At 50.0% G+C, this 24,856-nt stretch overlaps 42 non-coding genes across 42 annotated transcripts; all 42 read right to left on the reverse strand.

Moving 5' to 3' along the window:
• Positions 1-347: 347 nt before the first annotated feature.
• Trnan-guu (transfer RNA asparagine (anticodon GUU)) lies at positions 348-421 on the reverse strand. Its single transcript has one exon. It is a non-coding gene; the product is annotated as a tRNA-Asn (tRNA).
• A 334-nt stretch (positions 422-755) lies between these two features.
• On the reverse strand, positions 756-827 carry Trnat-cgu (transfer RNA threonine (anticodon CGU)). The gene has a single exon. It is a non-coding gene; the product is annotated as a tRNA-Thr (tRNA).
• Positions 828-1,517: 690 nt separating this feature from the next.
• Positions 1,518-1,591, reverse strand: Trnan-guu (transfer RNA asparagine (anticodon GUU)). Its single transcript has one exon. It is a non-coding gene; the product is annotated as a tRNA-Asn (tRNA).
• A 333-nt stretch (positions 1,592-1,924) lies between these two features.
• Trnat-cgu (transfer RNA threonine (anticodon CGU)) lies at positions 1,925-1,996 on the reverse strand. The gene has a single exon. It is a non-coding gene; the product is annotated as a tRNA-Thr (tRNA).
• A 690-nt stretch (positions 1,997-2,686) lies between these two features.
• Trnan-guu (transfer RNA asparagine (anticodon GUU)) lies at positions 2,687-2,760 on the reverse strand. Its single transcript has one exon. It is a non-coding gene; the product is annotated as a tRNA-Asn (tRNA).
• A 333-nt stretch (positions 2,761-3,093) lies between these two features.
• Trnat-cgu (transfer RNA threonine (anticodon CGU)) lies at positions 3,094-3,165 on the reverse strand. Its single transcript has one exon. It is a non-coding gene; the product is annotated as a tRNA-Thr (tRNA).
• Positions 3,166-4,028: 863 nt separating this feature from the next.
• Trnan-guu (transfer RNA asparagine (anticodon GUU)) lies at positions 4,029-4,102 on the reverse strand. Its single transcript has one exon. It is a non-coding gene; the product is annotated as a tRNA-Asn (tRNA).
• A 332-nt stretch (positions 4,103-4,434) lies between these two features.
• Trnat-cgu (transfer RNA threonine (anticodon CGU)) lies at positions 4,435-4,506 on the reverse strand. The gene has a single exon. It is a non-coding gene; the product is annotated as a tRNA-Thr (tRNA).
• Positions 4,507-5,196: 690 nt separating this feature from the next.
• On the reverse strand, positions 5,197-5,270 carry Trnan-guu (transfer RNA asparagine (anticodon GUU)). Its single transcript has one exon. It is a non-coding gene; the product is annotated as a tRNA-Asn (tRNA).
• A 334-nt stretch (positions 5,271-5,604) lies between these two features.
• On the reverse strand, positions 5,605-5,676 carry Trnat-cgu (transfer RNA threonine (anticodon CGU)). The gene has a single exon. It is a non-coding gene; the product is annotated as a tRNA-Thr (tRNA).
• A 690-nt stretch (positions 5,677-6,366) lies between these two features.
• On the reverse strand, positions 6,367-6,440 carry Trnan-guu (transfer RNA asparagine (anticodon GUU)). The gene has a single exon. It is a non-coding gene; the product is annotated as a tRNA-Asn (tRNA).
• A 333-nt stretch (positions 6,441-6,773) lies between these two features.
• On the reverse strand, positions 6,774-6,845 carry Trnat-cgu (transfer RNA threonine (anticodon CGU)). The gene has a single exon. It is a non-coding gene; the product is annotated as a tRNA-Thr (tRNA).
• Positions 6,846-7,535: 690 nt separating this feature from the next.
• On the reverse strand, positions 7,536-7,609 carry Trnan-guu (transfer RNA asparagine (anticodon GUU)). Its single transcript has one exon. It is a non-coding gene; the product is annotated as a tRNA-Asn (tRNA).
• A 333-nt stretch (positions 7,610-7,942) lies between these two features.
• Trnat-cgu (transfer RNA threonine (anticodon CGU)) lies at positions 7,943-8,014 on the reverse strand. The gene has a single exon. It is a non-coding gene; the product is annotated as a tRNA-Thr (tRNA).
• Positions 8,015-8,704: 690 nt separating this feature from the next.
• On the reverse strand, positions 8,705-8,778 carry Trnan-guu (transfer RNA asparagine (anticodon GUU)). Its single transcript has one exon. It is a non-coding gene; the product is annotated as a tRNA-Asn (tRNA).
• Positions 8,779-9,111: 333 nt separating this feature from the next.
• On the reverse strand, positions 9,112-9,183 carry Trnat-cgu (transfer RNA threonine (anticodon CGU)). The gene has a single exon. It is a non-coding gene; the product is annotated as a tRNA-Thr (tRNA).
• Positions 9,184-9,873: 690 nt separating this feature from the next.
• Positions 9,874-9,947, reverse strand: Trnan-guu (transfer RNA asparagine (anticodon GUU)). Its single transcript has one exon. It is a non-coding gene; the product is annotated as a tRNA-Asn (tRNA).
• A 333-nt stretch (positions 9,948-10,280) lies between these two features.
• Positions 10,281-10,352, reverse strand: Trnat-cgu (transfer RNA threonine (anticodon CGU)). Its single transcript has one exon. It is a non-coding gene; the product is annotated as a tRNA-Thr (tRNA).
• A 690-nt stretch (positions 10,353-11,042) lies between these two features.
• Positions 11,043-11,116, reverse strand: Trnan-guu (transfer RNA asparagine (anticodon GUU)). The gene has a single exon. It is a non-coding gene; the product is annotated as a tRNA-Asn (tRNA).
• A 333-nt stretch (positions 11,117-11,449) lies between these two features.
• On the reverse strand, positions 11,450-11,521 carry Trnat-cgu (transfer RNA threonine (anticodon CGU)). Its single transcript has one exon. It is a non-coding gene; the product is annotated as a tRNA-Thr (tRNA).
• A 690-nt stretch (positions 11,522-12,211) lies between these two features.
• Trnan-guu (transfer RNA asparagine (anticodon GUU)) lies at positions 12,212-12,285 on the reverse strand. The gene has a single exon. It is a non-coding gene; the product is annotated as a tRNA-Asn (tRNA).
• Positions 12,286-12,617: 332 nt separating this feature from the next.
• Trnat-cgu (transfer RNA threonine (anticodon CGU)) lies at positions 12,618-12,689 on the reverse strand. Its single transcript has one exon. It is a non-coding gene; the product is annotated as a tRNA-Thr (tRNA).
• A 690-nt stretch (positions 12,690-13,379) lies between these two features.
• Trnan-guu (transfer RNA asparagine (anticodon GUU)) lies at positions 13,380-13,453 on the reverse strand. Its single transcript has one exon. It is a non-coding gene; the product is annotated as a tRNA-Asn (tRNA).
• Positions 13,454-13,787: 334 nt separating this feature from the next.
• Positions 13,788-13,859, reverse strand: Trnat-cgu (transfer RNA threonine (anticodon CGU)). The gene has a single exon. It is a non-coding gene; the product is annotated as a tRNA-Thr (tRNA).
• A 690-nt stretch (positions 13,860-14,549) lies between these two features.
• On the reverse strand, positions 14,550-14,623 carry Trnan-guu (transfer RNA asparagine (anticodon GUU)). Its single transcript has one exon. It is a non-coding gene; the product is annotated as a tRNA-Asn (tRNA).
• A 333-nt stretch (positions 14,624-14,956) lies between these two features.
• Positions 14,957-15,028, reverse strand: Trnat-cgu (transfer RNA threonine (anticodon CGU)). The gene has a single exon. It is a non-coding gene; the product is annotated as a tRNA-Thr (tRNA).
• Positions 15,029-15,718: 690 nt separating this feature from the next.
• Trnan-guu (transfer RNA asparagine (anticodon GUU)) lies at positions 15,719-15,792 on the reverse strand. The gene has a single exon. It is a non-coding gene; the product is annotated as a tRNA-Asn (tRNA).
• Positions 15,793-16,125: 333 nt separating this feature from the next.
• Trnat-cgu (transfer RNA threonine (anticodon CGU)) lies at positions 16,126-16,197 on the reverse strand. Its single transcript has one exon. It is a non-coding gene; the product is annotated as a tRNA-Thr (tRNA).
• A 690-nt stretch (positions 16,198-16,887) lies between these two features.
• On the reverse strand, positions 16,888-16,961 carry Trnan-guu (transfer RNA asparagine (anticodon GUU)). The gene has a single exon. It is a non-coding gene; the product is annotated as a tRNA-Asn (tRNA).
• A 333-nt stretch (positions 16,962-17,294) lies between these two features.
• On the reverse strand, positions 17,295-17,366 carry Trnat-cgu (transfer RNA threonine (anticodon CGU)). Its single transcript has one exon. It is a non-coding gene; the product is annotated as a tRNA-Thr (tRNA).
• A 690-nt stretch (positions 17,367-18,056) lies between these two features.
• Trnan-guu (transfer RNA asparagine (anticodon GUU)) lies at positions 18,057-18,130 on the reverse strand. The gene has a single exon. It is a non-coding gene; the product is annotated as a tRNA-Asn (tRNA).
• A 333-nt stretch (positions 18,131-18,463) lies between these two features.
• Trnat-cgu (transfer RNA threonine (anticodon CGU)) lies at positions 18,464-18,535 on the reverse strand. Its single transcript has one exon. It is a non-coding gene; the product is annotated as a tRNA-Thr (tRNA).
• Positions 18,536-19,225: 690 nt separating this feature from the next.
• Positions 19,226-19,299, reverse strand: Trnan-guu (transfer RNA asparagine (anticodon GUU)). Its single transcript has one exon. It is a non-coding gene; the product is annotated as a tRNA-Asn (tRNA).
• A 333-nt stretch (positions 19,300-19,632) lies between these two features.
• Trnat-cgu (transfer RNA threonine (anticodon CGU)) lies at positions 19,633-19,704 on the reverse strand. The gene has a single exon. It is a non-coding gene; the product is annotated as a tRNA-Thr (tRNA).
• Positions 19,705-20,394: 690 nt separating this feature from the next.
• Trnan-guu (transfer RNA asparagine (anticodon GUU)) lies at positions 20,395-20,468 on the reverse strand. Its single transcript has one exon. It is a non-coding gene; the product is annotated as a tRNA-Asn (tRNA).
• A 332-nt stretch (positions 20,469-20,800) lies between these two features.
• On the reverse strand, positions 20,801-20,872 carry Trnat-cgu (transfer RNA threonine (anticodon CGU)). Its single transcript has one exon. It is a non-coding gene; the product is annotated as a tRNA-Thr (tRNA).
• A 690-nt stretch (positions 20,873-21,562) lies between these two features.
• Trnan-guu (transfer RNA asparagine (anticodon GUU)) lies at positions 21,563-21,636 on the reverse strand. Its single transcript has one exon. It is a non-coding gene; the product is annotated as a tRNA-Asn (tRNA).
• A 334-nt stretch (positions 21,637-21,970) lies between these two features.
• Trnat-cgu (transfer RNA threonine (anticodon CGU)) lies at positions 21,971-22,042 on the reverse strand. Its single transcript has one exon. It is a non-coding gene; the product is annotated as a tRNA-Thr (tRNA).
• Positions 22,043-22,732: 690 nt separating this feature from the next.
• Positions 22,733-22,806, reverse strand: Trnan-guu (transfer RNA asparagine (anticodon GUU)). Its single transcript has one exon. It is a non-coding gene; the product is annotated as a tRNA-Asn (tRNA).
• A 333-nt stretch (positions 22,807-23,139) lies between these two features.
• Positions 23,140-23,211, reverse strand: Trnat-cgu (transfer RNA threonine (anticodon CGU)). The gene has a single exon. It is a non-coding gene; the product is annotated as a tRNA-Thr (tRNA).
• Positions 23,212-23,901: 690 nt separating this feature from the next.
• Positions 23,902-23,975, reverse strand: Trnan-guu (transfer RNA asparagine (anticodon GUU)). The gene has a single exon. It is a non-coding gene; the product is annotated as a tRNA-Asn (tRNA).
• Positions 23,976-24,308: 333 nt separating this feature from the next.
• Positions 24,309-24,380, reverse strand: Trnat-cgu (transfer RNA threonine (anticodon CGU)). The gene has a single exon. It is a non-coding gene; the product is annotated as a tRNA-Thr (tRNA).
• Between the last annotated feature and the right edge of the window lie 476 nt (positions 24,381-24,856).

The following is a 24,856-nucleotide window of genomic DNA, read 5'->3' on the forward strand; positions in this document are numbered from 1 at the left end:
CGGCCAACAGCGGCCTACTGCAGACCGACACTTAAGAGACGCCAAATGCAGATCGACATCGAGAGAGAGGCCCTGTCACATGGCACTCGCGGTGTATACGCTGAAATGAAATGTAAATAATACATCTTTTGTAGTGGTCGTCGCTCTACTGCAATGTCACACGTGCCGAATGAATAGGAAAACAGTAGAACGTCCGCATAGGGCCATGTTTTTACCTCCACTGTCACGTGGCTGAATGTGTATAAGGCTGTGTGGCATCATTCAAACACAGCCAAACTGTCACTCTAGCTGTGTATCTCTATCAAAGTGGACATATGTCTTCACCTCGGTGGCGATTAAAACGATTTCGCCCCCAGGTGGGCTCGAACAACCAACCTTTCGGTTAACAGCCGAACGCGCTAGCGGATTGCGCCACGGAGGCCTTGACTTGCGGTCACTCCTGCTCTCTTTATCAATGCAACTCGTATACTTTCTGCAGGCACCTCGCAGAATGGTAGTATCTGCTTACGCCTCTTCACATGGATAACGTGCATGCACACTGTAGCGGAGCTCATTAACGAATGACATCGCCAAGCATGACATTCTACTACAAAATGCATACAAAACAGTGTTCCGCCTACACATTCAGTAAACCTCTGATGCAAGTAGAGCATTCTTTATCGGTTGTAGAACTTCCCCTTCATTCAGTGCACTGCCATTTGTTAGATGCTGCTCGAGCTAGCTCTGCTCTCAGCAGCAAAGTTAAAAAAAATGAATGCCTTCTGTGAGGGTCGAACTCACGACCCCTGGTTTACGAGACCAGTGCTCTACCACAGAGCTAAGAAGGCCGCAGCTTTGCCTTCGTGAGCTACTCCCGAATTGTCACGTCATCATACTGAATCTTACAGCCCTCGACCAGAAGTCGGATTTGACACACACATGCTGCTGGGGGTGTCCACCTTACCGTTTTCCAACTCTCTTCACTGTTTCACCCTTACGATCGACGACGAGCGTCAAGCCACCAAAGGTTTGCGGTCTGCGAAAAACTTGACCTAGTGCACAGCTTGTGGGATAGCGTGGCTCTACTGTGAAACGCGCCTTTCGACTCCTCTCTCCGGCTACAGTATGCTGTCGTCCACAGTGGCACTGAAGTTGCCCATTGGGCTTCATGTAAGGCGACTGCACGCCGCTCGGCCAACAGCGGCCTACTGCAGACCGACACTTAAGAGACGCCAAATGCAGATCGACATCGAGAGAGAGGCCCTGTCACATGGCACTCGCGGTGTATACGCTGAAATGAAATGTAAATAATACATCTTTTGTAGTGGTCGTCGCTCTACTGCAGTGTCACACATGCCGAATGAATAGGAAAACAGTAGAACGTCCGCATAGGGCCATGCTTTTACCTCCACTGTCACGTGGCTGAATGTGTATAAGGCTGTGTGGCATCATTCAAACACAGCCTAACTGTCACTCTAGCTGTGTATCTCTATCAAAGTGGACATATGTCATCACCTCGGTGGCGATTAAAACGATTTCGCCCCCGGGTGGGCTCGAACCACCAACCTTTCGGTTAACAGCCGAACGCGCTAGCCGATTGCGCCACGGAGGCCTTGACTTGCGGTTACTCCTGCTCTCTTTATCAATGCAACTCGTATACTTTCTGCAGGCACCTCGCAGAATGGTAGTATCTGCTTACGCCTCTTCACATGGATAACGTGCATGCACACTGTAGCGGAGCTCATTACCGAATGACATCGCCAAGCATGAAATTCTACTACAAAATGCATACAAAACAGTGTTCCGCCTACACATTCAGTAAACCTCTGATGCAAGTAGAGCATTCTTTATCGGTTGTAGAACTTCCCCTTCATTCAGTGCACTGCCATTTGTTAGATGCTGCTCGAGCTAGCTCTGCTCTCAGCAGCAACGTTAAAAAAATGAATGCCTTCTGTGAGGGTCGAACTCACGACCCCTGGTTTACGAGACCAGTGCTCTACCACTGAGCTAAGAAGGCCGCAGCTTTGCCTTCGTGAGCTACTCCCGAATTGTCACGTCATCATACTGAATCTTACAGCCCTCGACCAGAAGTCGGATTTGACACACACATGCTGCTGGGGGTGTCCACCTTACCGTTTTCCAACTCTCTTCACTGTTTCACCCTTACGATCGACGACGAGCGTCAAGCCACCAAAGGTTTGCGGTCTGCGAAAAACTTGACCTAGTGCACAGCTTGTGGGATAGCGTGGCTCTACTGTGAAACGCGCCTTTCGACTCCTCTCTCCGGCTACAGTATGCTGTCGTCCACAGTGGCACTGAAGTTGCCCATTGGGCTTCATGTAAGGCGACTGCACGCCGCTCGGCCAACAGCGGCCTACTGCAGACCGACACTTAAGAGACGCCAAATGCAGATCGACATCGAGAGAGAGGCCCTGTCACATGGCACTCGCGGTGTATACGCTGAAATGAAATGTAAATAATACATCTTTTGTAGTGGTCGTCGCTCTACTGCAATGTCACACGTGCCGAATGAATAGGAAAACAGTAGAACGTCCGCATAGGCCCATGTTTTTACCTCCACTGTCACGTGGCTGAATGTGTATAAGGGTGTGTGGCATCATTCAAACACAGCCAAACTGTCACTCTAGCTGTGTATCTCTATCAAAGTGGACATATGTCTTCACCTCGGTGGCGATTAAAACGATTTCGCCCCCGGGTGGGCTCGAACCACCAACCTTTCGGTTAACAGCCGAACGCGCTAGCCGATTGCGCCACGGAGGCCTTGACTTGCGGTCACTCCTGCTCTCTTTATCAATGCAACTCGTATACTTTCTGCAGGCACCTCGCAGAATGGTAGTATCTGCTTACGCCTCTTCACATGGATAACGTGCATGCACACTGTAGCGGAGCTCATTAACGAATGACATCGCCAAGCATGACATTCTACTACAAAATGCATACAAAACAGTGTTCCGCCTACACATTCAGTAAACCTCTGATGCAAGTAGAGCATTCTTTATCGGTTGTAGAACTTCCCCTTCATTCAGTGCACTGCCATTTGTTAGATGCTGCTCGAGCTAGCTCTGCTCTCAGCAGCAACGTTAAAAGAATGAATGCCTTCTGTGAGGGTCGAACTCACGACCCCTGGTTTACGAGACCAGTGCTCTACCACAGAGCTAAGAAGGCCGCAGCTTTGCCTTCGTGAGCTACTCCTGAATTGTCACGTCATCATACTGAATCTTACAGCCCTCGACCAGATATCGGATTTGACACACACATGCTGCTGGGGGTGTCCACCTTACCGTTTTCCAACTCTCTTCACTGTTTCATCCTTACGATCGACGACGAGCGTCAAGCCACCAAAGGTTTGCGGTCTGCGAAAAACTTGACCTAGTGCACAGCTTGTGGGATAGCGTGGCTCTACTGTGAAACGCGCCTTTCGACTCCTCTCTCCGGCTACAGTATGCTGTCGTCCAGAGTGGCACTGAAGTTGCCCATTGGGCTTCATGTAAGGCGACTGCACGCCGCTCGGCCAACAGCGGCCTACTGCAGACCGACACTTAAGAGACGCCAAATGCAGATCGACATCGAGAGAGAGGCCCTGTCACATGGCACTCGCGGTGTATACGCTGAAATGAAATGTAAATAATACATCTTTTGTAGTGGTCGTCGCTCTACTGCAATGTCACACTGCACGCCGCTCGGCCAACAGCGGCCTACTGCAGACCGACACTTAAGAGACGCCAAATGCAGATCGACATCGAGAGAGAGGCCCTGTCACATGGCACTCGCGGTGTATACGCTGAAATGAAATGTAAATAATACATCTTTTGTAGTGGTCGTCGCTCTACTGCAATGTCACACGTGCCGAATGAATAGGAAAACAGTAGAACGTCCGCATAGGGCCATGTTTTTACCTCCACTGTCACGTGGCTGAATGTGTATAAGGCTGTGTGGCATCATTCAAACACAGCCAAACTGTCACTCTAGCTGTGTATCTCTATCAAAGTGGACATATGTCTTCACCTCGGTGGCGATTAAAACGATTTCGCCCCCAGGTGGGCTCGAACAACCAACCTTTCGGTTAACAGCCGAACGCGCTAGCCGATTGCGCCACGGAGGCCTTGACTTGCGGTCACTCCTGCTCTCTTTATCAATGCAACTCGTATACTTTCTGCAGGCACCTCGCAGAATGGTAGTATCTGCTTACGCCTCTTCACATGGATAACGTGCATGCACACTGTAGCGGAGCTCATTAACGAATGACATCGCCAAGCATGACATTCTACTACAAAATGCATACAAAACATTGTTCCGCCTACACATTCAGTAAACCTCTGATGCAAGTAGAGAATTCTTTATCGGTTGTAGATCTTCCCCTTCATTCAGTGCACTGCCATTTGTTAGATGCTGCTCGAGCTAGCTCTGCTCTCAGCAGCAACGTTAAAAAATGAATGCCTTCTGTGAGGGTCGAACTCACGACCCCTGGTTTACGAGACCAGTGCTCTACCACAGAGCTAAGAAGGCCGCAGCTTTGCCTTCCTGAGCTACTCCCGAATTGTCACGTCATCATACTGAATCTTACAGCCCTCGACCAGATATCGGATTTGACACACACATGCTGCTGGGGGTGTCCACCTTACCGTTTTCCAACTCTCTTCACTGTTTCACCCTTACGATCGACGACGAGCGTCAAGCCACCAAAGGTTTGCGGTCTGCGAAAAACTTGACCTAGTGCACAGCTTGTGGGATAGCGTGGCTCTACTGTGAAACGCGCCTTTCGACTCCTCTCTCCGGCTACAGTATGCTGTCGTCCACAGTGGCACTGAAGTTGCCCATTGGGCTTCATGTAAGGCGACTGCACGCCGCTCGGCCAACAGCGGCCTACTGCAGACCGACACTTAAGAGACGCCAAATGCAGATCGACATCGAGAGAGAGGCCCTGTCACATGGCACTCGCGGTGTATACGCTGAAATGAAATGTAAATAATACATCTTTTGTAGTGGTCGTCGCTCTATTGCAGTGTCACACATGCCGAATGAATAGGAAAACAGTAGAACGTCCGCATAGGGCCATGCTTTTACCTCCACTGTCACGTGGCTGAATGTGTATAACGCTGTGTGGCATCATTCAAACACAGCCAAACTGTCACTCTAGCTGTGTATCTCTATCAAAGTGGACATATGTCTTCACCTCGGTGGCGATTAAAACGATTTCGCCCCCGGGTGGGCTCGAACCACCAACCTTTCGGTTAACAGCCGAACGCGCTAGCCGATTGCGCCACGGAGGCCTTGACTTGCGGTCACTCCTGCTCTCTTTATCAATGCAACTCGTATACTTTCTGCAGGCACCTCGCAGAATGGTAGTATCTGCTTACGCCTCTTCACATGGAAAACGTGCATGCACACTGTAGCGGAGCTCATTAACGAATGACATCGCCAAGCATGACATTCTACTACAAAATGCATACAAAACAGTGTTCCGCCTACACATTCAGTAAACCTCTGATGCAAGTAGAGCATTCTTTATCGGTTGTAGAACTTCCCCTTCATTCAGTGCACTGCCATTTGTTAGATGCTGCTCGAGCTAGCTCTGCTCTCAGCAGCAAAGTTAAAAAAAATGAATGCCTTCTGTGAGGGTCGAACTCACGACCCCTGGTTTACGAGACCAGTGCTCTACCACAGAGCTAAGAAGGCCGCAGCTTTGCCTTCGTGAGCTACTCCCGAATTGTCACGTCATCATACTGAATCTTACAGCCCTCGACCAGAAGTCGGATTTGACACACACATGCTGCTGGGGGTGTCCACCTTACCGTTTTCCAACTCTCTTCACTGTTTCACCCTTACGATCGACGACGAGCGTCAAGCCACCAAAGGTTTGCGGTCTGCGAAAAACTTGACCTAGTGCACAGCTTGTGGGATAGCGTGGCTCTACTGTGAAACGCGCCTTTCGACTCCTCTCTCCGGCTACAGTATGCTGTCGTCCACAGTGGCACTGAAGTTGCCCATTGGGCTTCATGTAAGGCGACTGCACGCCGCTCGGCCAACAGCGGCCTACTGCAGACCGACACTTAAGAGACGCCAAATGCAGATCGACATCGAGAGAGAGGCCCTGTCACATGGCACTCGCGGTGTATACGCTGAAATGAAATGTAAATAATACATCTTTTGTAGTGGTCGTCGCTCTACTGCAGTGTCACACATGCCGAATGAATAGGAAAACAGTAGAACGTCCGCATAGGGCCATGCTTTTACCTCCACTGTCACGTGGCTGAATGTGTATAAGGCTGTGTGGCATCATTCAAACACAGCCTAACTGTCACTCTAGCTGTGTATCTCTATCAAAGTGGACATATGTCATCACCTCGGTGGCGATTAAAACGATTTCGCCCCCGGGTGGGCTCGAACCACCAACCTTTCGGTTAACAGCCGAACGCGCTAGCCGATTGCGCCACGGAGGCCTTGACTTGCGGTTACTCCTGCTCTCTTTATCAATGCAACTCGTATACTTTCTGCAGGCACCTCGCAGAATGGTAGTATCTGCTTACGCCTCTTCACATGGATAACGTGCATGCACACTGTAGCGGAGCTCATTACCGAATGACATCGCCAAGCATGAAATTCTACTACAAAATGCATACAAAACAGTGTTCCGCCTACACATTCAGTAAACCTCTGATGCAAGTAGAGCATTCTTTATCGGTTGTAGAACTTCCCCTTCATTCAGTGCACTGCCATTTGTTAGATGCTGCTCGAGCTAGCTCTGCTCTCAGCAGCAACGTTAAAAAAATGAATGCCTTCTGTGAGGGTCGAACTCACGACCCCTGGTTTACGAGACCAGTGCTCTACCACTGAGCTAAGAAGGCCGCAGCTTTGCCTTCGTGAGCTACTCCCGAATTGTCACGTCATCATACTGAATCTTACAGCCCTCGACCAGAAGTCGGATTTGACACACACATGCTGCTGGGGGTGTCCACCTTACCGTTTTCCAACTCTCTTCACTGTTTCACCCTTACGATCGACGACGAGCGTCAAGCCACCAAAGGTTTGCGGTCTGCGAAAAACTTGACCTAGTGCACAGCTTGTGGGATAGCGTGGCTCTACTGTGAAACGCGCCTTTCGACTCCTCTCTCCGGCTACAGTATGCTGTCGTCCACAGTGGCACTGAAGTTGCCCATTGGGCTTCATGTAAGGCGACTGCACGCCGCTCGGCCAACAGCGGCCTACTGCAGACCGACACTTAAGAGACGCCAAATGCAGATCGACATCGAGAGAGAGGCCCTGTCACATGGCACTCGCGGTGTATACGCTGAAATGAAATGTAAATAATACATCTTTTGTAGTGGTCGTCGCTCTACTGCAATGTCACACGTGCCGAATGAATAGGAAAACAGTAGAACGTCCGCATAGGGCCATGTTTTTACCTCCACTGTCACGTGGCTGAATGTGTATAAGGGTGTGTGGCATCATTCAAACACAGCCAAACTGTCACTCTAGCTGTGTATCTCTATCAAAGTGGACATATGTCTTCACCTCGGTGGCGATTAAAACGATTTCGCCCCCGGGTGGGCTCGAACCACCAACCTTTCGGTTAACAGCCGAACGCGCTAGCCGATTGCGCCACGGAGGCCTTGACTTGCGGTCACTCCTGCTCTCTTTATCAATGCAACTCGTATACTTTCTGCAGGCACCTCGCAGAATGGTAGTATCTGCTTACGCCTCTTCACATGGATAACGTGCATGCACACTGTAGCGGAGCTCATTAACGAATGACATCGCCAAGCATGACATTCTACTACAAAATGCATACAAAACAGTGTTCCGCCTACACATTCAGTAAACCTCTGATGCAAGTAGAGCATTCTTTATCGGTTGTAGAACTTCCCCTTCATTCAGTGCACTGCCATTTGTTAGATGCTGCTCGAGCTAGCTCTGCTCTCAGCAGCAACGTTAAAAGAATGAATGCCTTCTGTGAGGGTCGAACTCACGACCCCTGGTTTACGAGACCAGTGCTCTACCACAGAGCTAAGAAGGCCGCAGCTTTGCCTTCGTGAGCTACTCCTGAATTGTCACGTCATCATACTGAATCTTACAGCCCTCGACCAGATATCGGATTTGACACACACATGCTGCTGGGGGTGTCCACCTTACCGTTTTCCAACTCTCTTCACTGTTTCATCCTTACGATCGACGACGAGCGTCAAGCCACCAAAGGTTTGCGGTCTGCGAAAAACTTGACCTAGTGCACAGCTTGTGGGATAGCGTGGCTCTACTGTGAAACGCGCCTTTCGACTCCTCTCTCCGGCTACAGTATGCTGTCGTCCACAGTGGCACTGAAGTTGCCCATTGGGCTTCATGTAAGGCGACTGCACGCCGCTCGGCCAACAGCGGCCTACTGCAGACCGACACTTAAGAGACGCCAAATGCAGATCGACATCGAGAGAGAGGCCCTGTCACATGGCACTCGCGGTGTATACGCTGAAATGAAATGTAAATAATACATCTTTTGTAGTGGTCGTCGCTCTACTGCAATGTCACACGTGCCGAATGAATAGGAAAACAGTAGAACGTCCGCATAGGGCCATGTTTTTACCTCCACTGTCACGTGGCTGAATGTGTATAAGGCTGTGTGGCATCATTCAAACACAGCCAAACTGTCACTCTAGCTGTGTATCTCTATCAAAGTGGACATATGTCTTCACCTCGGTGGCGATTAAAACGATTTCGCCCCCAGGTGGGCTCGAACAACCAACCTTTCGGTTAACAGCCGAACGCGCTAGCCGATTGCGCCACGGAGGCCTTGACTTGCGGTCACTCCTGCTCTCTTTATCAATGCAACTCGTATACTTTCTGCAGGCACCTCGCAGAATGGTAGTATCTGCTTACGCCTCTTCACATGGATAACGTGCATGCACACTGTAGCGGAGCTCATTACCGAATGACATCGCCAAGCATGAAATTCTACTACAAAATGCATACAAAACAGTGTTCCGCCTACACATTCAGTAAACCTCTGATGCAAGTAGAGCATTCTTTATCGGTTGTAGAACTTCCCCTTCATTCAGTGCACTGCCATTTGTTAGATGCTGCTCGAGCTAGCTCTGCTCTCAGCAGCAACGTTAAAAAAATGAATGCCTTCTGTGAGGGTCGAACTCACGACCCCTGGTTTACGAGACCAGTGCTCTACCACTGAGCTAAGAAGGCCGCAGCTTTGCCTTCGTGAGCTACTCCCGAATTGTCACGTCATCATACTGAATCTTACAGCCCTCGACCAGAAGTCGGATTTGACACACACATGCTGCTGGGGGTGTCCACCTTACCGTTTTCCAACTCTCTTCACTGTTTCACCCTTACGATCGACGACGAGCGTCAAGCCACCAAAGGTTTGCGGTCTGCGAAAAACTTGACCTAGTGCACAGCTTGTGGGATAGCGTGGCTCTACTGTGAAACGCGCCTTTCGACTCCTCTCTCCGGCTACAGTATGCTGTCGTCCACAGTGGCACTGAAGTTGCCCATTGGGCTTCATGTAAGGCGACTGCACGCCGCTCGGCCAACAGCGGCCTACTGCAGACCGACACTTAAGAGACGCCAAATGCAGATCGACATCGAGAGAGAGGCCCTGTCACATGGCACTCGCGGTGTATACGCTGAAATGAAATGTAAATAATACATCTTTTGTAGTGGTCGTCGCTCTACTGCAATGTCACACGTGCCGAATGAATAGGAAAACAGTAGAACGTCCGCATAGGGCCATGTTTTTACCTCCACTGTCACGTGGCTGAATGTGTATAAGGGTGTGTGGCATCATTCAAACACAGCCAAACTGTCACTCTAGCTGTGTATCTCTATCAAAGTGGACATATGTCTTCACCTCGGTGGCGATTAAAACGATTTCGCCCCCGGGTGGGCTCGAACCACCAACCTTTCGGTTAACAGCCGAACGCGCTAGCCGATTGCGCCACGGAGGCCTTGACTTGCGGTCACTCCTGCTCTCTTTATCAATGCAACTCGTATACTTTCTGCAGGCACCTCGCAGAATGGTAGTATCTGCTTACGCCTCTTCACATGGATAACGTGCATGCACACTGTAGCGGAGCTCATTAACGAATGACATCGCCAAGCATGACATTCTACTACAAAATGCATACAAAACAGTGTTCCGCCTACACATTCAGTAAACCTCTGATGCAAGTAGAGCATTCTTTATCGGTTGTAGAACTTCCCCTTCATTCAGTGCACTGCCATTTGTTAGATGCTGCTCGAGCTAGCTCTGCTCTCAGCAGCAACGTTAAAAGAATGAATGCCTTCTGTGAGGGTCGAACTCACGACCCCTGGTTTACGAGACCAGTGCTCTACCACAGAGCTAAGAAGGCCGCAGCTTTGCCTTCGTGAGCTACTCCTGAATTGTCACGTCATCATACTGAATCTTACAGCCCTCGACCAGATATCGGATTTGACACACACATGCTGCTGGGGGTGTCCACCTTACCGTTTTCCAACTCTCTTCACTGTTTCATCCTTACGATCGACGACGAGCGTCAAGCCACCAAAGGTTTGCGGTCTGCGAAAAACTTGACCTAGTGCACAGCTTGTGGGATAGCGTGGCTCTACTGTGAAACGCGCCTTTCGACTCCTCTCTCCGGCTACAGTATGCTGTCGTCCACAGTGGCACTGAAGTTGCCCATTGGGCTTCATGTAAGGCGACTGCACGCCGCTCGGCCAACAGCGGCCTACTGCAGACCGACACTTAAGAGACGCCAAATGCAGATCGACATCGAGAGAGAGGCCCTGTCACATGGCACTCGCGGTGTATACGCTGAAATGAAATGTAAATAATACATCTTTTGTAGTGGTCGTCGCTCTACTGCAATGTCACACGTGCCGAATGAATAGGAAAACAGTAGAACGTCCGCATAGGGCCATGTTTTTACCTCCACTGTCACGTGGCTGAATGTGTATAAGGGTGTGTGGCATCATTCAAACACAGCCAAACTGTCACTCTAGCTGTGTATCTCTATCAAAGTGGACATATGTCTTCACCTCGGTGGCGATTAAAACGATTTCGCCCCCGGGTGGGCTCGAACCACCAACCTTTCGGTTAACAGCCGAACGCGCTAGCCGATTGCGCCACGGAGGCCTTGACTTGCGGTCACTCCTGCTCTCTTTATCAATGCAACTCGTATACTTTCTGCAGGCACCTCGCAGAATGGTAGTATCTGCTTACGCCTCTTCACATGGATAACGTGCATGCACACTGTAGCGGAGCTCATTAACGAATGACATCGCCAAGCATGACATTCTACTACAAAATGCATACAAAACAGTGTTCCGCCTACACATTCAGTAAACCTCTGATGCAAGTAGAGCATTCTTTATCGGTTGTAGAACTTCCCCTTCATTCAGTGCACTGCCATTTGTTAGATGCTGCTCGAGCTAGCTCTGCTCTCAGCAGCAACGTTAAAAGAATGAATGCCTTCTGTGAGGGTCGAACTCACGACCCCTGGTTTACGAGACCAGTGCTCTACCACAGAGCTAAGAAGGCCGCAGCTTTGCCTTCGTGAGCTACTCCTGAATTGTCACGTCATCATACTGAATCTTACAGCCCTCGACCAGATATCGGATTTGACACACACATGCTGCTGGGGGTGTCCACCTTACCGTTTTCCAACTCTCTTCACTGTTTCATCCTTACGATCGACGACGAGCGTCAAGCCACCAAAGGTTTGCGGTCTGCGAAAAACTTGACCTAGTGCACAGCTTGTGGGATAGCGTGGCTCTACTGTGAAACGCGCCTTTCGACTCCTCTCTCCGGCTACAGTATGCTGTCGTCCACAGTGGCACTGAAGTTGCCCATTGGGCTTCATGTAAGGCGACTGCACGCCGCTCGGCCAACAGCGGCCTACTGCAGACCGACACTTAAGAGACGCCAAATGCAGATCGACATCGAGAGAGAGGCCCTGTCACATGGCACTCGCGGTGTATACGCTGAAATGAAATGTAAATAATACATCTTTTGTAGTGGTCGTCGCTCTACTGCAATGTCACACGTGCCGAATGAATAGGAAAACAGTAGAACGTCCGCATAGGGCCATGTTTTTACCTCCACTGTCACGTGGCTGAATGTGTATAAGGCTGTGTGGCATCATTCAAACACAGCCAAACTGTCACTCTAGCTGTGTATCTCTATCAAAGTGGACATATGTCTTCACCTCGGTGGCGATTAAAACGATTTCGCCCCCAGGTGGGCTCGAACAACCAACCTTTCGGTTAACAGCCGAACGCGCTAGCCGATTGCGCCACGGAGGCCTTGACTTGCGGTCACTCCTGCTCTCTTTATCAATGCAACTCGTATACTTTCTGCAGGCACCTCGCAGAATGGTAGTATCTGCTTACGCCTCTTCACATGGATAACGTGCATGCACACTGTAGCGGAGCTCATTAACGAATGACATCGCCAAGCATGACATTCTACTACAAAATGCATACAAAACATTGTTCCGCCTACACATTCAGTAAACCTCTGATGCAAGTAGAGAATTCTTTATCGGTTGTAGATCTTCCCCTTCATTCAGTGCACTGCCATTTGTTAGATGCTGCTCGAGCTAGCTCTGCTCTCAGCAGCAACGTTAAAAAATGAATGCCTTCTGTGAGGGTCGAACTCACGACCCCTGGTTTACGAGACCAGTGCTCTACCACAGAGCTAAGAAGGCCGCAGCTTTGCCTTCCTGAGCTACTCCCGAATTGTCACGTCATCATACTGAATCTTACAGCCCTCGACCAGATATCGGATTTGACACACACATGCTGCTGGGGGTGTCCACCTTACCGTTTTCCAACTCTCTTCACTGTTTCACCCTTACGATCGACGACGAGCGTCAAGCCACCAAAGGTTTGCGGTCTGCGAAAAACTTGACCTAGTGCACAGCTTGTGGGATAGCGTGGCTCTACTGTGAAACGCGCCTTTCGACTCCTCTCTCCGGCTACAGTATGCTGTCGTCCACAGTGGCACTGAAGTTGCCCATTGGGCTTCATGTAAGGCGACTGCACGCCGCTCGGCCAACAGCGGCCTACTGCAGACCGACACTTAAGAGACGCCAAATGCAGATCGACATCGAGAGAGAGGCCCTGTCACATGGCACTCGCGGTGTATACGCTGAAATGAAATGTAAATAATACATCTTTTGTAGTGGTCGTCGCTCTATTGCAGTGTCACACATGCCGAATGAATAGGAAAACAGTAGAACGTCCGCATAGGGCCATGCTTTTACCTCCACTGTCACGTGGCTGAATGTGTATAACGCTGTGTGGCATCATTCAAACACAGCCAAACTGTCACTCTAGCTGTGTATCTCTATCAAAGTGGACATATGTCTTCACCTCGGTGGCGATTAAAACGATTTCGCCCCCGGGTGGGCTCGAACCACCAACCTTTCGGTTAACAGCCGAACGCGCTAGCCGATTGCGCCACGGAGGCCTTGACTTGCGGTCACTCCTGCTCTCTTTATCAATGCAACTCGTATACTTTCTGCAGGCACCTCGCAGAATGGTAGTATCTGCTTACGCCTCTTCACATGGAAAACGTGCATGCACACTGTAGCGGAGCTCATTAACGAATGACATCGCCAAGCATGACATTCTACTACAAAATGCATACAAAACAGTGTTCCGCCTACACATTCAGTAAACCTCTGATGCAAGTAGAGCATTCTTTATCGGTTGTAGAACTTCCCCTTCATTCAGTGCACTGCCATTTGTTAGATGCTGCTCGAGCTAGCTCTGCTCTCAGCAGCAAAGTTAAAAAAAATGAATGCCTTCTGTGAGGGTCGAACTCACGACCCCTGGTTTACGAGACCAGTGCTCTACCACAGAGCTAAGAAGGCCGCAGCTTTGCCTTCGTGAGCTACTCCCGAATTGTCACGTCATCATACTGAATCTTACAGCCCTCGACCAGAAGTCGGATTTGACACACACATGCTGCTGGGGGTGTCCACCTTACCGTTTTCCAACTCTCTTCACTGTTTCACCCTTACGATCGACGACGAGCGTCAAGCCACCAAAGGTTTGCGGTCTGCGAAAAACTTGACCTAGTGCACAGCTTGTGGGATAGCGTGGCTCTACTGTGAAACGCGCCTTTCGACTCCTCTCTCCGGCTACAGTATGCTGTCGTCCACAGTGGCACTGAAGTTGCCCATTGGGCTTCATGTAAGGCGACTGCACGCCGCTCGGCCAACAGCGGCCTACTGCAGACCGACACTTAAGAGACGCCAAATGCAGATCGACATCGAGAGAGAGGCCCTGTCACATGGCACTCGCGGTGTATACGCTGAAATGAAATGTAAATAATACATCTTTTGTAGTGGTCGTCGCTCTACTGCAGTGTCACACATGCCGAATGAATAGGAAAACAGTAGAACGTCCGCATAGGGCCATGCTTTTACCTCCACTGTCACGTGGCTGAATGTGTATAAGGCTGTGTGGCATCATTCAAACACAGCCTAACTGTCACTCTAGCTGTGTATCTCTATCAAAGTGGACATATGTCATCACCTCGGTGGCGATTAAAACGATTTCGCCCCCGGGTGGGCTCGAACCACCAACCTTTCGGTTAACAGCCGAACGCGCTAGCCGATTGCGCCACGGAGGCCTTGACTTGCGGTTACTCCTGCTCTCTTTATCAATGCAACTCGTATACTTTCTGCAGGCACCTCGCAGAATGGTAGTATCTGCTTACGCCTCTTCACATGGATAACGTGCATGCACACTGTAGCGGAGCTCATTACCGAATGACATCGCCAAGCATGAAATTCTACTACAAAATGCATACAAAACAGTGTTCCGCCTACACATTCAGTAAACCTCTGATGCAAGTAGAGCATTCTTTATCGGTTGTAGAACTTCCCCTTCATTCAGTGCACTGCCATTTGTTAGATGCTGCTCGAGCTAGCTCTGCTCTCAGCAGCAACGTTAAAAAAATGAATGCCTTCTGTGAGGGTCGAACTCACGACCCCTGGTTTACGAGACCAGTGCTCTACCACTGAGCTAAGAAGGCCGCAGCTTTGCCTTCGTGAGCTACTCCCGAATTGTCACGTCATCATACTGAATCTTACAGCCCTCGACCAGATATCGGATTTGACACACACATGCTGCTGGGGGTGTCCACCTTACCGTTTTCCAAGTCTCTTCACTGTTTCACCCTTACGATCGACGACGAGCGTCAAGCCACCAAAGGTTTGCGGTCTGCGAAAAACTTGACCTAGTGCACAGCTTGTGGGATAGCGTGGCTCTACTGTGAAACGCGCCTTTCGACTCCTCTCTCCGGCTACAGTATGCTGTCGTCCACAGTGGCACTGAAGTTGCCCATTGGGCTTCATGTAAGGCGACTGCACGCCGCTCGGCCAACAGCGGCCTACTGCAGACCGACACTTAAGAGACGCCAAATGCAGATCGACATCGAGAGAGAGGCCCTGTCACATGGCACTCGCGGTGTATACGCTGAAATGAAATGTAAATAATACATCTTTTGTAGTGGTCGTCGCTCTACTGCAATGTCACACGTGCCGAATGAATAGGAAAACAGTAGAACGTCCGCATAGGGCCATGTTTTTACCTCCACTGTCACGTGGCTGAATGTGTATAACGCTGTGTGGCATCATTCAAACACAGCCAAACTGTCACTCTAGCTGTGTATCTCTATCAAAGTGGACATATGTCTTCACCTCGGTGGCGATTAAAACGATTTCGCCCCCGGGTGGGCTCGAACCACCAACCTTTCGGTTAACAGCCGAACGCGCTAGCCGATTGCGCCACGGAGGCCTTGACTTGCGGTCACTCCTGCTCTCTTTATCAATGCAACTCGTATACTTTCTGCAGGCACCTCGCAGAATGGTAGTATCTGCTTACGCCTCTTCACATGGATAACGTGCATGCACACTGTAGCGGAGCTCATTAACGAATGACATCGCCAAGCATGACATTCTACTACAAAATGCATACAAAACAGTGTTCCGCCTACACATTCAGTAAACCTCTGATGCAAGTAGAGCATTCTTTATCGGTTGTAGAACTTCCCCTTCATTCAGTGCACTGCCATTTGTTAGATGCTGCTCGAGCTAGCTCTGCTCTCAGCAGCAACGTTAAAAGAATGAATGCCTTCTGTGAGGGTCGAACTCACGACCCCTGGTTTACGAGACCAGTGCTCTACCACAGAGCTAAGAAGGCCGCAGCTTTGCCTTCGTGAGCTACTCCTGAATTGTCACGTCATCATACTGAATCTTACAGCCCTCGACCAGATATCGGATTTGACACACACATGCTGCTGGGGGTGTCCACCTTACCGTTTTCCAACTCTCTTCACTGTTTCATCCTTACGATCGACGACGAGCGTCAAGCCACCAAAGGTTTGCGGTCTGCGAAAAACTTGACCTAGTGCACAGCTTGTGGGATAGCGTGGCTCTACTGTGAAACGCGCCTTTCGACTCCTCTCTCCGGCTACAGTATGCTGTCGTCCACAGTGGCACTGAAGTTGCCCATTGGGCTTCATGTAAGGCGACTGCACGCCGCTCGGCCAACAGCGGCCTACTGCAGACCGACACTTAAGAGACGCCAAATGCAGATCGACATCGAGAGAGAGGCCCTGTCACATGGCACTCGCGGTGTATACGCTGAAATGAAATGTAAATAATACATCTTTTGTAGTGGTCGTCGCTCTACTGCAATGTCACACGTGCCGAATGAATAGGAAAACAGTAGAACGTCCGCATAGGGCCATGTTTTTACCTCCACTGTCACGTGGCTGAATGTGTATAAGGGTGTGTGGCATCATTCAAACACAGCCAAACTGTCACTCTAGCTGTGTATCTCTATCAAAGTGGACATATGTCTTCACCTCGGTGGCGATTAAAACGATTTCGCCCCCGGGTGGGCTCGAACCACCAACCTTTCGGTTAACAGCCGAACGCGCTAGCCGATTGCGCCACGGAGGCCTTGACTTGCGGTCACTCCTGCTCTCTTTATCAATGCAACTCGTATACTTTCTGCAGGCACCTCGCAGAATGGTAGTATCTGCTTACGCCTCTTCACATGGATAACGTGCATGCACACTGTAGCGGAGCTCATTAACGAATGACATCGCCAAGCATGACATTCTACTACAAAATGCATACAAAACAGTGTTCCGCCTACACATTCAGTAAACCTCTGATGCAAGTAGAGCATTCTTTATCGGTTGTAGAACTTCCCCTTCATTCAGTGCACTGCCATTTGTTAGATGCTGCTCGAGCTAGCTCTGCTCTCAGCAGCAACGTTAAAAGAATGAATGCCTTCTGTGAGGGTCGAACTCACGACCCCTGGTTTACGAGACCAGTGCTCTACCACAGAGCTAAGAAGGCCGCAGCTTTGCCTTCGTGAGCTACTCCTGAATTGTCACGTCATCATACTGAATCTTACAGCCCTCGACCAGATATCGGATTTGACACACACATGCTGCTGGGGGTGTCCACCTTACCGTTTTCCAACTCTCTTCACTGTTTCATCCTTACGATCGACGACGAGCGTCAAGCCACCAAAGGTTTGCGGTCTGCGAAAAACTTGACCTAGTGCACAGCTTGTGGGATAGCGTGGCTCTACTGTGAAACGCGCCTTTCGACTCCTCTCTCCGGCTACAGTATGCTGTCGTCCACAGTGGCACTGAAGTTGCCCATTGGGCTTCATGTAAGGCGACTGCACGCCGCTCGGCCAACAGCGGCCTACTGCAGACCGACACTTAAGAGACGCCAAATGCAGATCGACATCGAGAGAGAGGCCCTGTCACATGGCACTCGCGGTGTATACGCTGAAATGAAATGTAAATAATACATCTTTTGTAGTGGTCGTCGCTCTACTGCAGTGTCACACATGCCGAATGAATAGGAAAACAGTAGAACGTCCGCATAGGGCCATGCTTTTACCTCCACTGTCACGTGGCTGAATGTGTATAAGGCTGTGTGGCATCATTCAAACACAGCCTAACTGTCACTCTAGCTGTGTATCTCTGTCAAAGTGGACATATGTCATCACCTCGGTGGCGATTAAAACGATTTCGCCCCCGGGTGGGCTCGAACCACCAACCTTTCGGTTAACAGCCGAACGCGCTAGCCGATTGCGCCACGGAGGCCTTGACTTGCGGTTACTCCTGCTCTCTTTATCAATGCAACTCGTATACTTTCTGCAGGCACCTCGCAGAATGGTAGTATCTGCTTACGCCTCTTCACATGGATAACGTGCATGCACACTGTAGCGGAGCTCATTACCGAATGACATCGCCAAGCATGAAATTCTACTACAAAATGCATACAAAACAGTGTTCCGCCTACACATTCAGTAAACCTCTGATGCAAGTAGAGCATTCTTTATCGGTTGTAGAACTTCCCCTTCATTCAGTGCACTGCCATTTGTTAGATGCTGCTCGAGCTAGCTCTGCTCTCAGCAGCAACGTTAAAAAAATGAATGCCTTCTGTGAGGGTCGAACTCACGACCCCTGGTTTACGAGACCAGTGCTCTACCACTGAGCTAAGAAGGCCGCAGCTTTGCCTTCGTGAGCTACTCCCGAATTGTCACGTCATCATACTGAATCTTACAGCCCTCGACCAGATATCGGATTTGACACACACATGCTGCTGGGGGTGTCCACCTTACCGTTTTCCAAGTCTCTTCACTGTTTCACCCTTACGATCGACGACGAGCGTCAAGCCACCAAAGGTTTGCGGTCTGCGAAAAACTTGACCTAGTGCACAGCTTGTGGGATAGCGTGGCTCTACTGTGAAACGCGCCTTTCGACTCCTCTCTCCGGCTACAGTATGCTGTCGTCCACAGTGGCACTGAAGTTGCCCATTGGGCTTCATGTAAGGCGACTGCACGCCGCTCGGCCAACAGCGGCCTACTGCAGACCGACACTTAAGAGACGCCAAATGCAGATCGACATCGAGAGAGAGGCCCTGTCACATGGCACTCGCGGTGTATACGCTGAAATGAAATGTAAATAATACATCTTTTGTAGTGGTCGTCGCTCTACTGCAATGTCACACGTGCCGAATGAATAGGAAAACAGTAGAACGTCCGCATAGGGCCATGTTTTTACCTCCACTGTCACGTGGCTGAATGTGTATAAGGGTGTGTGGCATCATTCAAACACAGCCAAACTGTCACTCTAGCTGTGTATCTCTATCAAAGTGGACATATGTCTTCACCTCGGTGGCGATTAAAACGATTTCGCCCCCGGGTGGGCTCGAACCACCAACCTTTCGGTTAACAGCCGAACGCGCTAGCCGATTGCGCCACGGAGGCCTTGACTTGCGGTCACTCCTGCTCTCTTTATCAATGCAACTCGTATACTTTCTGCAGGCACCTCGCAGAATGGTAGTATCTGCTTACGCCTCTTCACATGGATAACGTGCATGCACACTGTAGCGGAGCTCATTAACGAATGACATCGCCAAGCATGACATTCTACTACAAAATGCATACAAAACAGTGTTCCGCCTACACATTCAGTAAACCTCTGATGCAAGTAGAGCATTCTTTATCGGTTGTAGAACTTCCCCTTCATTCAGTGCACTGCCATTTGTTAGATGCTGCTCGAGCTAGCTCTGCTCTCAGCAGCAACGTTAAAAGAATGAATGCCTTCTGTGAGGGTCGAACTCACGACCCCTGGTTTACGAGACCAGTGCTCTACCACAGAGCTAAGAAGGCCGCAGCTTTGCCTTCGTGAGCTACTCCTGAATTGTCACGTCATCATACTGAATCTTACAGCCCTCGACCAGATATCGGATTTGACACACACATGCTGCTGGGGGTGTCCACCTTACCGTTTTCCAACTCTCTTCACTGTTTCATCCTTACGATCGACGACGAGCGTCAAGCCACCAAAGGTTTGCGGTCTGCGAAAAACTTGACCTAGTGCACAGCTTGTGGGATAGCGTGGCTCTACTGTGAAACGCGCCTTTCGACTCCTCTCTCCGGCTACAGTATGCTGTCGTCCACAGTGGCACTGAAGTTGCCCATTGGGCTTCATGTAAGGCGACTGCACGCCGCTCGGCCAACAGCGGCCTACTGCAGACCGACACTTAAGAGACGCCAAATGCAGATCGACATCGAGAGAGAGGCCCTGTCACATGGCACTCGCGGTGTATACGCTGAAATGAAATGTAAATAATACATCTTTTGTAGTGGTCGTCGCTCTACTGCAATGTCACACGTGCCGAATGAATAGGAAAACAGTAGAACGTCCGCATAGGGCCATGTTTTTACCTCCACTGTCACGTGGCTGAATGTGTATAAGGCTGTGTGGCATCATTCAAACACAGCCAAACTGTCACTCTAGCTGTGTATCTCTATCAAAGTGGACATATGTCTTCACCTCGGTGGCGATTAAAACGATTTCGCCCCCAGGTGGGCTCGAACAACCAACCTTTCGGTTAACAGCCGAACGCGCTAGCCGATTGCGCCACGGAGGCCTTGACTTGCGGTCACTCCTGCTCTCTTTATCAATGCAACTCGTATACTTTCTGCAGGCACCTCGCAGAATGGTAGTATCTGCTTACGCCTCTTCACATGGATAACGTGCATGCACACTGTAGCGGAGCTCATTAACGAATGACATCGCCAAGCATGACATTCTACTACAAAATGCATACAAAACATTGTTCCGCCTACACATTCAGTAAACCTCTGATGCAAGTAGAGAATTCTTTATCGGTTGTAGATCTTCCCCTTCATTCAGTGCACTGCCATTTGTTAGATGCTGCTCGAGCTAGCTCTGCTCTCAGCAGCAACGTTAAAAAATGAATGCCTTCTGTGAGGGTCGAACTCACGACCCCTGGTTTACGAGACCAGTGCTCTACCACAGAGCTAAGAAGGCCGCAGCTTTGCCTTCCTGAGCTACTCCCGAATTGTCACGTCATCATACTGAATCTTACAGCCCTCGACCAGATATCGGATTTGACACACACATGCTGCTGGGGGTGTCCACCTTACCGTTTTCCAACTCTCTTCACTGTTTCACCCTTACGATCGACGACGAGCGTCAAGCCACCAAAGGTTTGCGGTCTGCGAAAAACTTGACCTAGTGCACAGCTTGTGGGATAGCGTGGCTCTACTGTGAAACGCGCCTTTCGACTCCTCTCTCCGGCTACAGTATGCTGTCGTCCACAGTGGCACTGAAGTTGCCCATTGGGCTTCATGTAAGGCGACTGCACGCCGCTCGGCCAACAGCGGCCTACTGCAGACCGACACTTAAGAGACGCCAAATGCAGATCGACATCGAGAGAGAGGCCCTGTCACATGGCACTCGCGGTGTATACGCTGAAATGAAATGTAAATAATACATCTTTTGTAGTGGTCGTCGCTCTATTGCAGTGTCACACATGCCGAATGAATAGGAAAACAGTAGAACGTCCGCATAGGGCCATGCTTTTACCTCCACTGTCACGTGGCTGAATGTGTATAACGCTGTGTGGCATCATTCAAACACAGCCAAACTGTCACTCTAGCTGTGTATCTCTATCAAAGTGGACATATGTCTTCACCTCGGTGGCGATTAAAACGATTTCGCCCCCGGGTGGGCTCGAACCACCAACCTTTCGGTTAACAGCCGAACGCGCTAGCCGATTGCGCCACGGAGGCCTTGACTTGCGGTCACTCCTGCTCTCTTTATCAATGCAACTCGTATACTTTCTGCAGGCACCTCGCAGAATGGTAGTATCTGCTTACGCCTCTTCACATGGAAAACGTGCATGCACACTGTAGCGGAGCTCATTAACGAATGACATCGCCAAGCATGACATTCTACTACAAAATGCATACAAAACAGTGTTCCGCCTACACATTCAGTAAACCTCTGATGCAAGTAGAGCATTCTTTATCGGTTGTAGAACTTCCCCTTCATTCAGTGCACTGCCATTTGTTAGATGCTGCTCGAGCTAGCTCTGCTCTCAGCAGCAAAGTTAAAAAAAATGAATGCCTTCTGTGAGGGTCGAACTCACGACCCCTGGTTTACGAGACCAGTGCTCTACCACAGAGCTAAGAAGGCCGCAGCTTTGCCTTCGTGAGCTACTCCCGAATTGTCACGTCATCATACTGAATCTTACAGCCCTCGACCAGAAGTCGGATTTGACACACACATGCTGCTGGGGGTGTCCACCTTACCGTTTTCCAACTCTCTTCACTGTTTCACCCTTACGATCGACGACGAGCGTCAAGCCACCAAAGGTTTGCGGTCTGCGAAAAACTTGACCTAGTGCACAGCTTGTGGGATAGCGTGGCTCTACTGTGAAACGCGCCTTTCGACTCCTCTCTCCGGCTACAGTATGCTGTCGTCCACAGTGGCACTGAAGTTGCCCATTGGGCTTCATGTAAGGCGACTGCACGCCGCTCGGCCAACAGCGGCCTACTGCAGACCGACACTTAAGAGACGCCAAATGCAGATCGACATCGAGAGAGAGGCCCTGTCACATGGCACTCGCGGTGTATACGCTGAAATGAAATGTAAATAATACATCTTTTGTAGTGGTCGTCGCTCTACTGCAGTGTCACACATGCCGAATGAATAGGAAAACAGTAGAACGTCCGCATAGGGCCATGCTTTTACCTCCACTGTCACGTGGCTGAATGTGTATAAGGCTGTGTGGCATCATTCAAACACAGCCTAACTGTCACTCTAGCTGTGTATCTCTATCAAAGTGGACATATGTCATCACCTCGGTGGCGATTAAAACGATTTCGCCCCCGGGTGGGCTCGAACCACCAACCTTTCGGTTAACAGCCGAACGCGCTAGCCGATTGCGCCACGGAGGCCTTGACTTGCGGTTACTCCTGCTCTCTTTATCAATGCAACTCGTATACTTTCTGCAGGCACCTCGCAGAATGGTAGTATCTGCTTACGCCTCTTCACATGGATAACGTGCATGCACATTGTAGCGGAGCTCATTACCGAATGACATCGCCAAGCATGAAATTCTACTACAAAATGCATACAAAACAGTGTTCCGCCTACACATTCAGTAAACCTCTGATGCAAGTAGAGCATTCTTTATCGGTTGTAGAACTTCCCCTTCATTCAGTGCACTGCCATTTGTTAGATGCTGCTCGAGCTAGCTCTGCTCTCAGCAGCAACGTTAAAAAAATGAATGCCTTCTGTGAGGGTCGAACTCACGACCCCTGGTTTACGAGACCAGTGCTCTACCACTGAGCTAAGAAGGCCGCAGCTTTGCCTTCGTGAGCTACTCCCGAATTGTCACGTCATCATACTGAATCTTACAGCCCTCGACCAGAAGTCGGATTTGACACACACATGCTGCTGGGGGTGTCCACCTTACCGTTTTCCAACTCTCTTCACTGTTTCACCCTTACGATCGACGACGAGCGTCAAGCCACCAAAGGTTTGCGGTCTGCGAAAAACTTGACCTAGTGCACAGCTTGTGGGATAGCGTGGCTCTACTGTGAAACGCGCCTTTCGACTCCTCTCTCCGGCTACAGTATGCTGTCGTCCACAGTGGCACTGAAGTTGCCCATTGGGCTTCATGTAAGGCGACTGCACGCCGCTCGGCCAACAGCGGCCTACTGCAGACCGACACTTAAGAGACGCCAAATGCAGATCGACATCGAGAGAGAGGCCCTGTCACATGGCACTCGCGGTGTATACGCTGAAATGAAATGTAAATAATACATCTTTTGTAGTGGTCGTCGCTCTACTGCAATGTCACACGTGCCGAATGAATAGGAAAACAGTAGAACGTCCGCATAGGGCCATGTTTTTACCTCCACTGTCACGTGGCTGAATGTGTATAAGGGTGTGTGGCATCATTCAAACACAGCCAAACTGTCACTCTAGCTGTGTATCTCTATCAAAGTGGACATATGTCTTCACCTCGGTGGCGATTAAAACGATTTCGCCCCCGGGTGGGCTCGAACCACCAACCTTTCGGTTAACAGCCGAACGCGCTAGCCGATTGCGCCACGGAGGCCTTGACTTGCGGTCACTCCTGCTCTCTTTATCAATGCAACTCGTATACTTTCTGCAGGCACCTCGCAGAATGGTAGTATCTGCTTACGCCTCTTCACATGGATAACGTGCATGCACACTGTAGCGGAGCTCATTAACGAATGACATCGCCAAGCATGACATTCTACTACAAAATGCATACAAAACAGTGTTCCGCCTACACATTCAGTAAACCTCTGATGCAAGTAGAGCATTCTTTATCGGTTGTAGAACTTCCCCTTCATTCAGTGCACTGCCATTTGTTAGATGCTGCTCGAGCTAGCTCTGCTCTCAGCAGCAACGTTAAAAGAATGAATGCCTTCTGTGAGGGTCGAACTCACGACCCCTGGTTTACGAGACCAGTGCTCTACCACAGAGCTAAGAAGGCCGCAGCTTTGCCTTCGTGAGCTACTCCTGAATTGTCACGTCATCATACTGAATCTTACAGCCCTCGACCAGATATCGGATTTGACACACACATGCTGCTGGGGGTGTCCACCTTACCGTTTTCCAACTCTCTTCACTGTTTCATCCTTACGATCGACGACGAGCGTCAAGCCACCAAAGGTTTGCGGTCTGCGAAAAACTTGACCTAGTGCACAGCTTGTGGGATAGCGTGGCTCTACTGTGAAACGCGCCTTTCGACTCCTCTCTCCGGCTACAGTATGCTGTCGTCCACAGTGGCACTGAAGTTGCCCATTGGGCTTCATGTAAGGCGACTGCACGCCGCTCGGCCAACAGCGGCCTACTGCAGACCGACACTTAAGAGACGCCAAATGCAGATCGACATCGAGAGAGAGGCCCTGTCACATGGCACTCGCGGTGTATACGCTGAAATGAAATGTAAATAATACATCTTTTGTA

The sequence above is a fragment of the Schistocerca cancellata genome, unplaced genomic scaffold (genome assembly GCF_023864275.1).
Source record: "Schistocerca cancellata isolate TAMUIC-IGC-003103 unplaced genomic scaffold, iqSchCanc2.1 HiC_scaffold_826, whole genome shotgun sequence".
Lineage (NCBI taxonomy): Eukaryota > Metazoa > Arthropoda > Insecta > Orthoptera > Acrididae > Schistocerca > Schistocerca cancellata.